General features: G+C 46.4%; 1 long non-coding RNA gene across 1 annotated transcript; it reads left to right on the plus strand.

The window, feature by feature from the left end:
• Nucleotides 1–14,047: 14,047 nt before the first annotated feature.
• Nucleotides 14,048–15,652, plus strand: LOC115171868 (uncharacterized). The gene is made up of 3 exons (XR_003871268.1): nt 14,048–14,087; nt 15,287–15,403; nt 15,613–15,652. It is a non-coding gene; the product is annotated as an uncharacterized LOC115171868 (long non-coding RNA).
• The last annotated feature ends 763 nt before the right edge of the window (nt 15,653–16,415 follow it).

The raw sequence follows: 16,415 nt of genomic DNA on the forward strand, positions 1-16,415 counted from the left end.
AGGGGTTCGGCGGAGGTCAAGACACACACCCGACTCATATGATTCGTGATGACACGCCCCGCTTGGCCATCATTGGCTGCAGGTGATCACGCAACATCGCTTGGCCTATCTGTGCTGCAGGGAATTTGGCGCGCTCAGTAGTCGAATTGTGACTGTCGTGATGGTACGTCGTGTGATTTCTTTCTTAATATTTTAATCCCTTCATACTAACTATGTCGAGCAAAAAAAGAAAGTGGTCGGACGAATATGTACAATATGGATTCACATGTATAACGGAACGTGATGAGAGTCAGCGTCCTAACTGCATGATTTGCAATGCCAAGTTGAGCAATTCTAGTCTAGCACCGGCAAAACTAAGAGAACACTTCCTTAAGCTGCATGGAGATGGACAATACAAGAACACAACGCTCGCTGAATTCAAGGTGAAGAGAGCCATTTTTCCAGTTAAGAAGGGTTCGGGGGATGCGCATATGAAACTGGTGGGGGTCAGTACCTTCAACAAGGTTAAGAACCACTGTTCTAGAACCTTCTTAGGCGTGGAAGTTATGTGTGTGAAATAGGACTGCTCCTTCTCACTTCATCTAACCTGACATCAGGCCGAATTCCTCCCTAACCCACGACTGTCCTACCTTACCAGACTGTTGCCAATTGCCTCCCTCCTTCGGAGCCCTGATATTTCTGACTGACCGGCAAAATGTGAAATTATGTTTTTTACATTGGAGACCCAGAGCTAGAAAATTGTATAACATACACTACAGTTGACGCACAATGGGAAAGTAATTATTCTTTGAAAGTTGATAAACTTGTAACCTCACTTTTGAGAAAATGGCCCTTGAATGTTTCGGTACCTACTGGAAAGCTCTTCTTTGTCTACACCCATTCAGCATCTTTCACACCCTTTTAAGCTTTAGCCCCACCCATCTCTTTAAGGATTCACATGAGAGGCTATTTACTAAACAAGCAAAGATCTCAAGACTAAAGGCTGGTTTATACTATGGGTGTGTTTGGAAACGTAATCTTGAGTGCCAGAGTGTCCTCTGGGCGTTCGTAAAGTTCGTAAACTCAGAGCGTTGTCAAATTGGCCATTCGCAAATTCTGAGCGTTTTGCTCTCGGAGCGTTCAGAGTGCACACTGGACGCTCTGGCCATAAAAAGTAGGGTTGATCCGAGCGTTCTGACCTCACAACAGCAGTCAAGCACCCAAGCTAACTGGCTAATGATGGCTAGCTTGCTAGCTACTTCCAGACTCAAATGAGAGATCAGCTCACTCTGACCATTTTACTCACCCTAGCAGAGCTGGTTAGGCTGTTTTTATGTTATCCAGAGCATTTGTGACCGCAACTGTGCTGCTGGCATCAATTGAATTACGCTTTCGTCAGTTTTTCTGCACTCTGGCACAACGCTCTGGATAACATAAAAACAGCCTAACCAGAAGCGTAGCAGACCGCCCAAGCTCATCTCTCGGCTTGTCCAGCCCACTCATTATCCTGTTAGGGCTAGGGGGCAGTATTTACACGGCCGAATAAAAAACGTACCCGATTTAATCTGGTTATTACTACTGCCCAGAAACTAGAATATGCATATAATTATTGGCTTTGGATAGAACACACCCTAAAGTTTCTAAAACTGTTTGAATGGTGTCTGTGAGTATAACAGAACTCATATGGCAGGCAAAAACCTGAGAAGATTCTGTACAGGAAGTGCCCTCTCTGACCATTCCTTGGGCTTCTTGACTCTTTTTATTGAAAACTTAGGATCTTTGCTGTAACGTGACACTTCCTACGGCTCCAATAGGCTCTCAGAACCCGGGAAAAAGCTGAATGATGTCGAGGCAGCCCCTGGCTGAAAAACATTAGCGCCTTTGGTAAGTGGTCTATCAGAGGACAATGACACTGAGGCGCGTGCACGAGGCGACCCCATGTTTTTATTTTCTCTCTCTTTGTACTAAAACACAGATTCCCGGTCGGAATATTATCGCTTTTTTACGAGAAAAATGGCATAAAAATTGATTTTAAACAGCGATTGACATGCTTCGAAGTCCGATAATGGAATATTTAGAATTTTTTTGTCACGAAACGCGTCGGGCGCGTCACCCTTCTTTACCCTTTCGGATAGTGTCTTGAACGCACGAACAAAACGCCGCTATTTGTATATAACTATGGATTATTTTGTCCTGGGAGTGCATTCTGACGAAGAACAGGAAAGGTAATAACATTTTTCTTATAGTAAATCTGACTTTGGTGAGGGCTAAACTTGCTGGGTGTCTAAATAGCTAGCCCTGTGATGCCGGGCTATCTACTTAGAATATTGCAAAATGTGCTTTCACCGAAAAGCTATTTTAAAATCAGACATAGCGAGTGCATAGAGGAGTTCTGTATCTATAATTCTTAAAATAATTGTTATGTTTTTTGTGAACGTTTATCGTGAGTAATTTAGTAAATTCACCGGAAGTTTGCGGGGGGTATGCTAGTTCTGAACGTCACATGCTAATGTAAAAAGCTGTTTTTTGATATAAATATGAACTTGATTGAACAAAACAAGCATGTATTGTATAACATAATGTCCTAAGATTGTCATCTGATGAAGATCATCAAAGGTTAGTGCTGCATTTAGCTGTGGTTTAGGTTTATGTGACATTATATGCTAGCTTGAAAAATGGGTGTCTGATTATTTCTGGCTGGGTACTCTGCTGACATAATCTAATGTTTTGCTTTCGTTGTAAAGCCTTTTTGAAATTGGACAGTGTGGTTAGATTAACGAGAGTCTTGTCTTTAAAATGGTGTAAAATAGTCATATGTTTGAGAAATTGAAGTAATAGCATTTCTAAGGTATTTGACTAACGCGCCACGGGATTCCACTGGCTGTTACGTAGGTGGGACGAAATCGTCCCACTGGCCCTAGTTATCTCAGTCAATCATGGCTAGCGGGAAGGTTCAATTTTGACAGTAGAATACATTTTTCTGACTCATATCAATCCCACGTAGGCTGTTTACTAAATGATAAGTTGTTTTTTAGGTGCAGTTGCTCTTTAAAATTACTGTATACTGACACGACCAGGGCAACTCAACTGGAAAGAAAAATTCATGTGTCCACATAACAGAGCAACACAACTCCAAACACGACAGATAAGAAGCTACATAGCCCCCAGGGTATATGAATATAAAGAGACATGACAGATAAGAAGCTACATAGCCCCCAGGGTATATGAATATAAAGAGACATGACAGATAAGAAGCTACATAGCCCCCAGGGTATATGAATATAAAGAGACATGACAGATAAGAAGCTACATAGCCCCCAGGGTATATGAATATAAAGAGACATGATCCCAAAAAATTGACCTGTAGAATGAAATAAGTGCCACCGTGCCATCCCTCCTCTATCATTCACAGTGCAATGAAATGCTGACTGTCAGGCTAACCTCTTGACAACAACAACAATAGAACAAGTCAGCAGCTAAGTTAATACAGAGAGTTATACAAATAAAAGTTCAATCAAATAATTTCACAAATTAATCATTTTTTTTTACCTTTATTTAACTAGGCAAGTCAGTTAAGAAAAAATTCTTATTTTAAGTGACGGCCTAAATAATAGTAATTTATAAATTCCAGTTACAGCTTCTGTTGGCAGAAATGAAAAATATAATAATAATAATATAACCAGACTAATATAATGACTCCACATCCATGCTCTTTCCGCCGTATGCTCCATGGACATACAAGAGTGCAATAAATGCTTTGAGTTAATCCATAGACATGTCCCACGTACTGTTTCCTTTTCTGTGCGCATGAGCACCAGTACAATCTCTGATGTGCTGCAACATCTGCATGTCACATGAACTGGTCACTCATTTCTACCCAAAAATGTACCATCCCTCCCAGACTCCTGTCTCACCGTGCCATCCCTCCCAGACTCCTGTCTCACCGTGCCATCCCTCCCAGACTCCTGTCTCACTGTGCCATCCTTCCCAGACTCCTGTCTCACCGTGCCATCCTTCCCAGACTCCTGTCTCACCGTGTCATTCCTCCCAGACTCCTGTCTCACCGTGCCATCCCTCCCAGACTCCTGTCTCACCGTGCCATCCCTCCCAGACTCCTGTCTCACCGTGCCATCCCTTCCAGACTCCTGTCTCACCGTGCCATCCCTCCCAGACTCCTGTCTCACCGTGCCATCCTTCCAGAACCCTGTCTCACCGTGCCATCCTCCCAGACTCCTGTCTCACCGTGCCATCCTTCCCAGACTCCTGTCTCAACCGTGCCATCCTTCCCAGACTCCTGTCTCACCGTGCCATCCTTCCCAGACTCCTGTCTCACCGTGCCATCCCTCCCAGACTCCTGTCTCACTGTGCCATCCCTCCCAGACTCCTGACAAAACCGTGCCATCCCTCCCAGACTCCTGTCTCACTGTGTCATCCCTCCCAGACTCCTGTCTCACCGTGTCATCCCTCCCAGACTCCTGTCTCACCGTGCCATCCTTCCCAGACTCCTGTCTCACCGTGCCATCCTTCCCAGACTCCTGTCTCACCGTGCCATCCTTCCCAGACTCCTGTCTCACCGTGCCATCCTTCCCAGACTCCTGTCTCACCGTGCCATCCCTCCCAGACTCCTGTCTCACCGTGCCATCCTTCCCAGACTCCTGTCTCACCGTACCATCCTTCCCAGACTCCTGTCTCACCGTGCCATCCCTATCAGACTCCTGTCTCACCTTCCTTCCAGACTCCTGTCTCATAGTGCCATCCTTCCCAGACTCCTGTCTCACCGTGCCATCCCTCCCAGACTCCTGTCTCACCGTGCCATCCTTCCCAGACCCCTGTCTCACCGTGCCATCCCTCCCAGACTCCTGTCTTACCGTGCCATCCCTCCCAGACCCCTGTCTCACCGTGCCATCCCTCCCAGACTCCTGTCTCACCGTGCCATCCTTCCCAGACTCCTGTCTCACCGTGCCATCCTTCCCAGACTCCTGTCTCACCGTGTCATCCTTCCCAGACCCCTGTCTCACCGTGCCATCCCTCCCAGACTCCTGTCTCACCGTGCCATCCTTCCCAGACTCCTGTCTCACCGTGCCATCCCTCCCAGACTCCTGTCGCACCGTGCCATCCTTCCCAGAACCCTGGCTTACCGTGCCATCCCTCCCAGACTCCTGTCTCACCGTGTCATCACTCCCAGACTCCTGTCTCACCGTGCCATCCTTCCCAGACTCCTGTCTCACCATGTCATCTTTCCCAGACTCCTGTCTCACCGTACCATCCCTCCCAGACTCCTGTCTCACCATGCCATCTTTCCCAGACTCCTGTCTCACCGTGCCATCCCTCCCAGACTCCTGTCTCACCGTGTCATCACTCCCAGACTCCTGTCTCACCGTGCCATCCTTCCCAGACTCCTGTCTCACTGTGCCATCCTTCCCAGACTCCTGTCTCACCATGTCATCCCTCCCAGACTCCTGTCTCACCGTGCCATCCCTCCCAGACTCCCGTCTCACCGTGCCATCCCTCCCAGACTCCTGTCTCACCGTGCCATCCTTCCCAGAACCCTGTCTCACCGTGCCATCCCTCCCAGACTCCTGTCTCACCGTGCAATCCCTCCCAGACTCCTGTCTCACCGTGCCATCCCTCCCAGACTCCTGTCTCACCGTGCCATCCCTCCCAGACTCCTGTCTCACCGTGCCATCCCTCCCAGACTCCTGTCTCACCGTGCCATCCTTCCCAGACTCCTGTCTCACCGTGCCATCCTTCCCAGACTCCTGTCTCAACGTGCCTTCCCAGACTCCTGTCTCACCGTGCCATCCTTCCCAGACTTCTTTCTCACCGTGCCATCCCTCCCAGACTCCTGTCTTACCGTGCCATCCCTCCCAGACTCCTGTCTCACCGTGCCAACCTTCCCAGACTCCTGTCTTACCATGTCATCCCTCCCAGAACCCTGTCTCACCGTGCCATCCCTCCCAGACTCCTGTCTCACCGTGCCATCCCTCCCAGACTCCTGTCTCACCGTGCCATCCTTCCCAGACTCCTGTCTCACCGTGCCATCCCTCCCAGACTCCTGTCTCACCGTGGCATCTCTCCCAGACTCCTGTCTCACCGTGCCATCCCTCCCAGACTCCCGTCTCACCGTGCCATCCCTCCCAGACTCCTGTCTCACCGTGCCATCCTTCCCAGAACCCTGTCTCACCGTGCCATCCCTCCCAGACTCCTGTCTCACCGTGCAATCCCTCCCAGACTCCTGTCTCACCGTGCCATCCCTCCCAGACTCCTGTCTCACCGTGCCATCCCTCCCAGACTCCTGTCTCACCGTGCCATCCCTCCCAGACTCCTGTCTCACCGTGCCATCCTTCCCAGACTCCTGTCTCACCGTGCCATCCTTCCCAGACTCCTGTCTCACCGTGCCTTCCCAGACTCCTGTCTCACCGTGCCATCCTTCCCAGACTCCTTTCTCACCGTGCCATCCCTCCCAGACTCCTGTCTTACCGTGCCATCCCTCCCAGACTCCTGTCTCACCGTGCCAACCTTCCCAGACTCCTGTCTTACCATGTCATCCCTCCCAGAACCCTGTCTCACCGTGCCATCCCTCCCAGACTCCTGTCTCACCGTGGCATCCCTCCCAGACTCCTGTCTCACCGTGCCATCCTTCCCAGACTCCTGTCTCACCATGTCATCCTTCCCAGACTCCTGTCTCATAGTGCCATCCTTCCCAGACTCCTGTCTCACCGTGCCATCCCTCCCAGACTCCTGTCTCACCATGTCATCCCTCCCAGACTCCTGTCTCACCGTGCCATCCTTCCCAGACCCCTGTCTCACCGTGCCATCCCTCCAAGACTCCTGTCTCACCGTGTCATCCCTCCCAGACTCCTGTCTCACCGTGCCATCCCTCCCAGAACCCTGTCTCACCGTGCCATCCTTCCAAGACTCCTGTCTCACCGTGCCATCCCTCCCAGACTCCTGTCTCACCGTGCCATCCCTCCCAGACTCCTGTCTCACCGTGCCAACCTTCCCAGACTCCTGTCTCATAGTGCCATCCTTCCCAGACTCCTGTCTCACCGTGCCATCCCTCCCAGACTCCTGTCTCACCATGTCATCCCTCCCAGACTCCTGTCTCACCGTGCCATCCTTCCCAGACCCCTGTCTCACCGTGCCATCCCTCCAAGACTCCTGTCTCACCATGTCATCCCTCCCAGACTCCTGTCTCACCGTGCCATCCCTCCCAGAACCCTGTCTCACCGTGCCATCCCTCCCAGACTCCTGTCTCACCGTGCCATCCCTCCCAGACTCCTGTCTCACCGTGCCATCCTTCCCAGAACCCTGTCTCACCGTGCCATCCCTCCCAGACTCCTGTCTCACTGTGCCATCCTTCCCAGACTCCTGTCTCACCGTGCCATCCTTCCCAGAACCCTGTCTCACCGTGCCATCCCTCCCAGACTCCTGTCTCACCGTGCCATCCCTCCCAGACTCCTGTCTCACCGTGCCATCCTTCCAAGACTCCTGTCTCACCGTGCCATCCCTCCCAGACTCCTGTCTCATCGTGCCATCCCTCCCAGACTCCTGTCTCACCGTGCCATCCCTCCCAGACTCCTGTCTCACCGTGCCAACCTTCCCAGACTTCTGTCTCATAGTGCCATCCTTCCCAGACTCCTGTCTCACCGTGCCATCCCTCCCAGACTCCTGTCTCACCGTACCATCCCTCCCAGACTCCTGTCTCACCGTGCCATCCCTCCCAGACTCCTGTCTCACCGTGCCATCCCTCCCAGACTCCTGTCTCACCGTGCCATCCCTCCCAGACTCCTGTCTCACCGTGCCTTCCCAGACTCCTGTCTCACCGTGTCATCCTTCCCAGAACCCTGTCTTACCGTGCCATCCCTCCCAGACTCCTGTCTCACCGTGCCATCCCTCCCAGACTCCTGTCTCACCGTGCCATCCTTCCCAGACCCCTGTCTCACCGTGCCATCCCTCCAAGACTCCTGTCTCACCATGTCATCCCTCCCAGACTCCTGTCTCACCGTGCCATCCTTCCCAGAACCCTGTCTCACCGTGCCATCCCTCCCAGACTCCTGTCTCACTGTGTCATCCTTCCCAGACTCCTGTCTCACCGTGCCATCCTTCCCAGAACCCTGTCTCACCGTGCCATCCCTCCCAGACTCCTGTCTCACCGTGCCATCCCTCCCAGACTCCTGTCTCACCGTGCCATCCTTCCAAGACTCCTGTCTCACCGTGCCATCCCTCCCAGACTCCTGTCTCACCGTGCCATCCCTCCCAGACTCCTGTCTCACCGTGCCAACCTTCCCAGACTCCTGTCTCATAGTGCCATCCTTCCCAGACTCCTGTCTCACCGTGCCATCCCTCCCAGACTCCTGTCTCACCATGTCATCCCTCCCAGACTCCTGTCTCACCGTGCCATCCTTCCCAGAACCCTGTCTCACCGTGCCATCCCTCCAAGACTCCTGTCTCACCGTGCCATCCCTCCCAGACTCCTGTCTCACCGTGCCATCCTTCCAAGACTCCTGTCTCACCGTGCCATCCCTCCCAGACTCCTGTCTCATCGTGCCATCCCTCCCAGACTCCTGTCTCACCGTGCCATCCCTCCCAGACTCCTGTCTCACCGTGCCAACCTTCCCAGACTCCTGTCTCATAGTGCCATCCTTCCCAGACTCCTGTCTCACCGTGCCATCCCTCCCAGACTCCTGTCTCACCGTACCATCCCTCCCAGACTCCTGTCTCACCGTGCCATCCCTCCCAGACTCCTGTCTCACTGTGCCATCCTTCCCAGACTCCTGTCTCACCGTGCCATCCCTCCCAGACTCCTGTCTCACCGTGCCATCCCTCCCAGACTCCCGTCTCACCGTGCCATCACTCCCAGACTCCTGTCTCACCGTGTCATCCTTCCCAGACTCCTGTCTCACCGTGCCATCCTTCCCAGAACCTTGTCTCACCGTGCCATCCCTCCCAGACTCCTGTCTCACCGTGCCATCCTTCCCAGACCCCTGTCTCACCGTGCCATCCCTCCCAGACTCCTGTCTCACCGTGCCATCCTTCCCAGACCCCTGTCTCACCATGCCATCCCTCCCAGACTCCTGTCTCACCATGCCATCCTTCCCAGACCCCTGTCTCACCGTGCCATCCCTCCCAGACTCCTGTCTCACCGTGCCATCCCTCCCAGACTCCCGTCTCACCGTGCCATCCCTCCCAGACTCCTGTCTCACCGTGGCAGTTGGGATCACCTTCTCAGTTGGCTCTGTTCTGTTTTTTCTGGAGCGATGCTCAGGCATCTGAAGCGGAGGCTCCAAGTCAATTTCAGATTCAGATGAATAGTCTTCATCAGCAATGTCGATTTCAAGCTCGATATCCGATCCTCCATCCGACTCCAACTCATCTAAAATCTGCAGCATTTGCAATACTGTCAGTGATTCCATTTGTTTGGTTGGGCTTGCCATTGTGAACTACAAACATTGGATGTTGTACTCAGTGTCTGATTTGACTCTCCCAGGGGAAATTAGATACCATTTTCAGACTTTTATAATTAAAAGAATTAGACCGACCACAGTTCTTCATCATCATTACGCTATTGTTCTAAATTCAATCATCCTCTTCACCCTCTTCATTCAAATCAATTAAATTAAATCACCCTCTTCACCCTCCTCATCATTCAGTTCATTGAAGTCACATGCACCATTATCAGTTACAATCTAGTTTTTATCGCCCATTCATCCAATGAAGACAGAATATCATAGTTACATTTTCAGTTTATTATGTTACTAGTCTTTGCTTAGTAGCAAGATCACTGCTGCTGTGTGAGTGGTCATGTGCTGAACATATGTACAGAACAGATATTCTTGGAAATAGAGCTGCACCTCGTGAATTATGAGAGTTATTTGACAAAGGTAAGTGTCATAGAAACTGCAGAATATGCTCTTTCTGGTACTATATATAAATCAAAACTTTTCACCTGCATGTGACTCTGAAGGAGAATTTGATCAAGTGATGCTCCTTTACCTGCATCTGTCAGTTACAAGATGCGTACATCTCTTCATGTACAGTTTGACAACTGATAATATTGTCACTCATCAGACTATTGTCAATTTAATGTCTATAGACTAACTCTTATTATGTGTGAAATTAGTTTTGGTATACTTTAGGTGTAGTTTAGGTGTAGTTTCGATGGGCCGGCTGTGCAGGTCATCGTTTGTTTCCTCTTGCTCATCAACTTGATAGAGTCAAGGATATGTTTTGCATTATTCTAAAAGCCTACTGCAACACCTAGTGTTTTCATTTCCCTGATGACAAATGTGATTAGTAACAGAGTTATAGTAAATAAAACAGTCCCGTAACACCTTCTTTTTACAAAGTAAAATGTAAAACAGAATGGTATCACGGTCAAATTATTAACATGAGCGTCAACGCTGATAACAGGCATAACACAAACGTATCATTACACTGTTGTTGTTCAAAATGAAATCAAGCTTTTCACCCTGGATACCAGTCCATACATTGGCTGTAAAAGTGGGTAAAAACAGAAAAGCATATAACTGTAGCTATGTGTTCTTTACTTGAGTGTGTTTCAGCAGGGTGGTGTCAGAGAGATGCTTCCAAGTCCGTTTTTTTCTGAACACATAAAATCCTTCACACAATCTGATGGGATGGACGTTCAACCCCATTAAAATGACCATCAGGTCTATATAGAACCTTTAAGTTAACACCTCGCAGATCTGTTCATGGCAAAGCAGTTCAATTAATGATATTCATTTATTCTTAAAGAATATAACTTATGAATCATGAGCCTCATCTTGAGGAGTCACCTGTGACAGTATTCATAAAGAGTAGGAGAGCTGATCTAGTATCAGTTTAGCCTTTTAGATCATAATGAATCAGATTACATGGACACGGGGACCTATACTATACTCAATCTCTAGTACACTGCCTTTATGGAGAAGTGCCCAGGATTCACCAGGACCAAGAAACTGTTGCAAAGTCTAGTTACCGCAGGTGTTTACTGCTCTCTAGTGGAAGATACCAATAAAACACTTTATTGTCAGGGTGGGAGTCCACTGAGCTGAAACAGAAAGTACATTTGTTCTTTTGTACAGAATCCATTTTGAGATGACAGAGCAGAAAACACTATATGGAGTGAAGTAAAAATAAAGTAAGTATTTCTGAAAAAGAATCTATTCTAAAGTACAGAGTAAGATAATGAATACCTGGAATGAGTACTAGTTAGTAGTAGAACTGCTACTTGAGCTGAGTTGCTGACAGACAGTCGTTTTCTAAGGGGAAACTAACCAGTAGTCCTACATGTTATCAGTCAAACGTCTGTTAAAGATGGCGGAGGAGATTTTATATTTTAGGGTTTTATGTTTATCTCAGTGTTTCTCAATAATTTTGTTCTTGCCCAGCATTTACACACCTGATTCAACTAATCAAATATTTTAAGACAGTTTAATATTTGAGGCATACAAATTAACATTCTCAAATTGAAACCTTTTGCGTTTGTAGGGCAGGCCCGTTTACAATTATTAAAGGACTACAGTAATTCACATTTGAGGAAAAAAACTAAAACTAAACCTGGTTTCCAGTAAAGTATATATTTAGCTAAATGAATGTAAGAGAGATGTCTTGAAGAAGGACTACAAACCTGAAACAAAACAAGATTCGGTACAATGTCATGAGTTACTGCTGTCACATGCAACTGACTGTTAGCGCCACCCTCTGGTTACTGTTGTTATATAAAGTGGCCGTGCCGTGAAGCATTCCCTGAAGTCTTGCGATGTTGCGCCTCTGGGTTTAGAACTCAGTGCCTCAGTGCCCTGCACCAGTGGGACAGTTCGTTTGGCATGACCCGGTGCTTTGCGTGAGTGGACATTTCACTTAGGGACCAATGGAATGGTCTACAATGTGCAAACTCTGCTCATCCGGATAGCCGGGCCAAGGAAGTGAACTTGCCCAGTGACAATCAGAAATATTGCCTACGCAGTTACAAAATATCTGAAACTGTGGCGCATATGTCTTGGCAACATTAGAAGAGGGATATATTTCTTGCTTTGAAGGGCTGATTGTGGTGGGTAGGCTACTAACTATTATAAAATTAGGTCGTCGTCAGACATTCAATAGTCAAAGTAGGTTTGAGCTACAGTATGATCACTTATCATGCTGACCGACCTGATGGTCTGCATTGGAAATATTGTAAAAAATATCTGGCCTAGGCTATAGATTAGGCTATATACACTACATGACCAAAATAATGCTGGTTTAACATCTCATTCCAAAATCATGGGCATTAATATGGAGTTGGTTCCCCTTTGCTGCTTTAACAGTCTCCACTCTTCTGGGAAGGCTTTCCACTAGATGTTGAAATGTTGCTGAGGGGACTTGCTTCCATTCAACCACAAGAGTGTTAGTGAGGTTGGGCACTAATGTTGGGCAATTAGGCCTGGCTCGCAGTCGGCGTTCCAATTAATCCCAGAGGTGTTCGATAGGGTTGAGGTCAGAGCTCTGTGCAGGCCAGTCAAGTTCTTCCACACTGATCTCGACAAACCATTTGTGTCAGGACCTCGTTTTGTGCACAGGGGCATTGTCATGCTGAAACAGAAAAGGGTCTTCCCCAACTGTTGCCACAAAGTTGGAAGCACAGAATCATTGTATGCTGTTGCGTTAAGATTTCCCTTCATTGAAACTAAGGGGCCTAGCCCAAAACATGGAAAACAGCCCCAGACCATAATTCCTCCTCCACTAAGCTTTACAGTTGGCACAATGCATTGGGTCAGGTAGCGTTCTCCTGTCATCCGCGAAACCCAGATTAGTCCGTTGGACTGCCAGATGGTGAAACGTGATTCGTCACTCTAGAGAACACGTTTCCACTCCTCCAGAGTCCAATGGCGACAAGCTTTACACCACTCCAGCCAATGCTTGGCATTGCGCATGGTGATCTTAGTCTTCTGTGCGGCTTCTCGGCCATGGAAACCCATTTCATGGAGCTCCCGACAAACAGCTCTTGTCCTGACATTGCTTCCAGAGGCAGTTTGGAACTTGGTAGTGCTTGTTGCAACCGGGGACAGACGATACTCAAGTGCTTTAGCACTCTGCGGTCCCGTTCTGTGAGCTTGTGTAGCCTACCACTTCGCGGCTGAGCCGCTGTTGCTCCTAGACGTTTCCACTACACAATAACAGTGCTTAGAGTTGATCGTGGCAGCTCTAGCAGGGCAGAGATTTGACACATTGACTTGTTGGAAAGGTGGCGATCTATGACGGTGCCACGTTGAAAGTCACTGAGCTCTTCAGTAAGGCCAATCTATGGAGATTGCATGGCTGTGTGCTACATTTCATACACCTGTCAGCAACGGCTGTGGCTAGAATAGCCGAACCCACTCATTTGAAGGGGTGTCCACATACTTTTGTATATACAGTATAGTGTACATGCTCTGTCCTGCTACTTACTGGTAGGCCAGTATATTATGTGAACTGATCTGAACAGGTTTAGGCTGGTCATCTAGGATATGTAGGCTATAGCTGAGGTATAGACCTCAATCTGCATATTACTAACAAACCGCTATCGTACATTTTAACCTAGCCTGATTTACTCAATATAGAATCTCTTACTTGTTGCAAAAAAACTTTCTGTACGAATCAATGATTTCCCCCTCAGATCAATCATGCCCATTTTAGCCCTTCTGTCTACATTCTCAGATACGTTTAGAAAATAACCATTTAAAGACAATAAATTGATAAAATTGTATAAAAATAAGTGTGAGACATGGCCTTGTGTTTCCACACTGTCAATAACTACCTTAACAAACAGTGACTTATTATTATTATTATTATTATTGACAGTTACCATGGAGAAGTGATGTCACAACTACATATTCATGAAATTGCATTAAGTCACCTGACTGTTTGGATGTGTCTATTAGTAAATGTTTTATTTATAAGAGATAATGAATAAATGAGAATGATTGACATTAAATAATTAGTTGTCACTGTGTTAACCACAACCAACTTGCTGGATCTCTGTTTAGGGGTCAGTGCTCTAAAATGAGTCTCTCTGGGGAGAGAGAGGAGGGGGCCCCTGCCTCTAAAATGAGTCACTCTGGGGAACATGACACCAAAGCTAAGAGGTGAGATGACCATTTTCTTTAAGAATTTATTATGTTTATTTCCAAAAACCTATATCCACAATTCTTTCACATTAGTTTTTTCATCAGACATTATTGCTCATGGGTACCTTCAATATTACTGTTCTCAAAATGTTTTATTAATAGATTTTAGATGTGTATGAAAGTAGTTTTTTATTGTTGTAAAAAGCTATATATCCATCGTTTAACTGGAATGGACTGTTCGTATCCTGTATATTTGACTGTGATATGTGGTTGTGTCACCTAGATATCTTAAGATGAATGCACTTACAGAAAGATGTTCATTTGACCCAGTTTCTCATAGCAGGAAAATAATCCTGCAGCAACAGGACATGTGAATTATTATGTGGATTATAATGCATTACAAAAATGTGTAGGGCAAATTAAGATGGATTTTTTTTTATTGGAAATTACAAACTATAGAAGCCTTTTTAAAGCTTGAATACACTACAATACGGTAACTGTATTGTAAGTCACTCTGGACCCCGTTTCCCGATAGCGATGGAATATAGGTTTACGAGTGTTTTAAGATGCGTCTTTCTATGGGATCAATATCATGCCAAATGTATTGTGAACTTACAGCATGCATTTTGTATTTGTGTATCATGATCTGTACAAATAAGTACCAATCCCCAAATGTAAATCACCAATCCCCAAATGTAAATCACCAATCCACAAATGTAAATCACCAATCCACAAATGTAAATCACTTTCCACAAATGTAAATCACCAATCCACAAATGTAAATCACCAATCCACAAATGTAAATCACCAATCCACAAATGTAAATCACTTTCCACAAATGTAAATCACCAATCCACAAATGTAAATCACCAATCCACAAATGTAAATCACCAATCCACAAATGTAAATCACCAATCCACAAATGTAAATCACTATCCACAAATGTAAATCACTATAGCATTTAACAAAAATATATATATATATATTTGTCTCTCTTAAATGAAACCATGAATTGATAGATTTTAAACAAATACATGTCTGTCATTGAACAACCCCATGCCATGATTAGATAGTGACAAAACACACCAATCTCTTTCAGAATTTCTTTGAACAATAAAAGCTAATTTATCAACATTTGGAATGAAACTCTTCTTATGTTTCCCCGTCTGAACTCAGAGTAGATGAGAGATGTGATGTTTGTCTCTGTTGTGTTGAAGTCCAATCAAGCAGGAGAGATCAGCCTCCCCTGTACCCAGCTGTGTGTCCATGAAGAGTGATGAGTCTATGGATCATCCTATAATGTTTAGAGAGGGAGACGTTTCTACTGAACAAAGGTAAGAAGAACTCATGGGTCATGGTCAGTGAGTTAAACAACACTGTCATTTCTCCTCTCCCATTTCCCATTTATTTTTGCTGTTTTCATAATCCATATGCTAATCCTTTTTTTTCCCATTTCCATAGTCCTAAAACAATTAACAGTGTGTGTGTGTGTGTGTGTGTGTGCACTCCCTGGATGAGATGTAATCTCATGTTTTGTCCACAGCAACCAACAGGAGAGATCGGAGTCAGAGATTCTCAGTGGTCAGTCTTCCCAGAGTCATCAAACAGACCTGGCCTCCATATTCAGTGTATGTGGTCCTGTTATGTACATTTGTTTTTGTTTACCTCAAGTGAAGTTGATCTGTCAATTATTCATTAATGTGTTAATGAGAAAGCATTTCTTCTCTTGCTTAACTTATTTACTTTATTTATTTCAGTTGCTTGAAGAGAATATTATGACATTTGTGAAGAACGAGCTGAATATGTTCAAGAGGATTCTTAGTCCAGAATTCCCAGAAGGCTTTGAGAGTCAGATGCAGGATAAAGAAGTGGGGAACGCTGAAGATGAGAAGCAGGAGAGCAGTGCCAGAGAGGGGGCTCTGAAGATCACACTACACGTCCTGAGGAAAATGAACCAGAAGGAGCTTGCTGACACACTGGAGAAAAGTAAGAGCTGTCTGCCTCATATTAAATGCTGTTTTATAACAAACATTTAAAAGCTGTAGCTAAAGTACAGCTAAAGTAGCTGTGTAACTCAATGATATAGTAGCAGCCTTAACACAACACCTAGTGACCTCATCAAGTAGCAGCAAGGATGTGTTGTGTTGATTAATTTAGACAGAGAGAAGAGGAGAGACAACATGAATAATACCATCACTAATACCAATAATGATATAAATCAGTCACACCAGTGTGTAATGCATTATGAAAACATTTACACATTTATATATGCAGTTAAGAGAATAAATTATTGTAATGTACAACTTTAGAACACAGTCCTAAAATACTGTAGGCATTAAAACAGAA

The sequence above is a fragment of the Salmo trutta genome, chromosome 32 (assembly GCF_901001165.1).
Source record: "Salmo trutta chromosome 32, fSalTru1.1, whole genome shotgun sequence".
NCBI classification, from domain to species: domain Eukaryota; kingdom Metazoa; phylum Chordata; class Actinopteri; order Salmoniformes; family Salmonidae; genus Salmo; species Salmo trutta.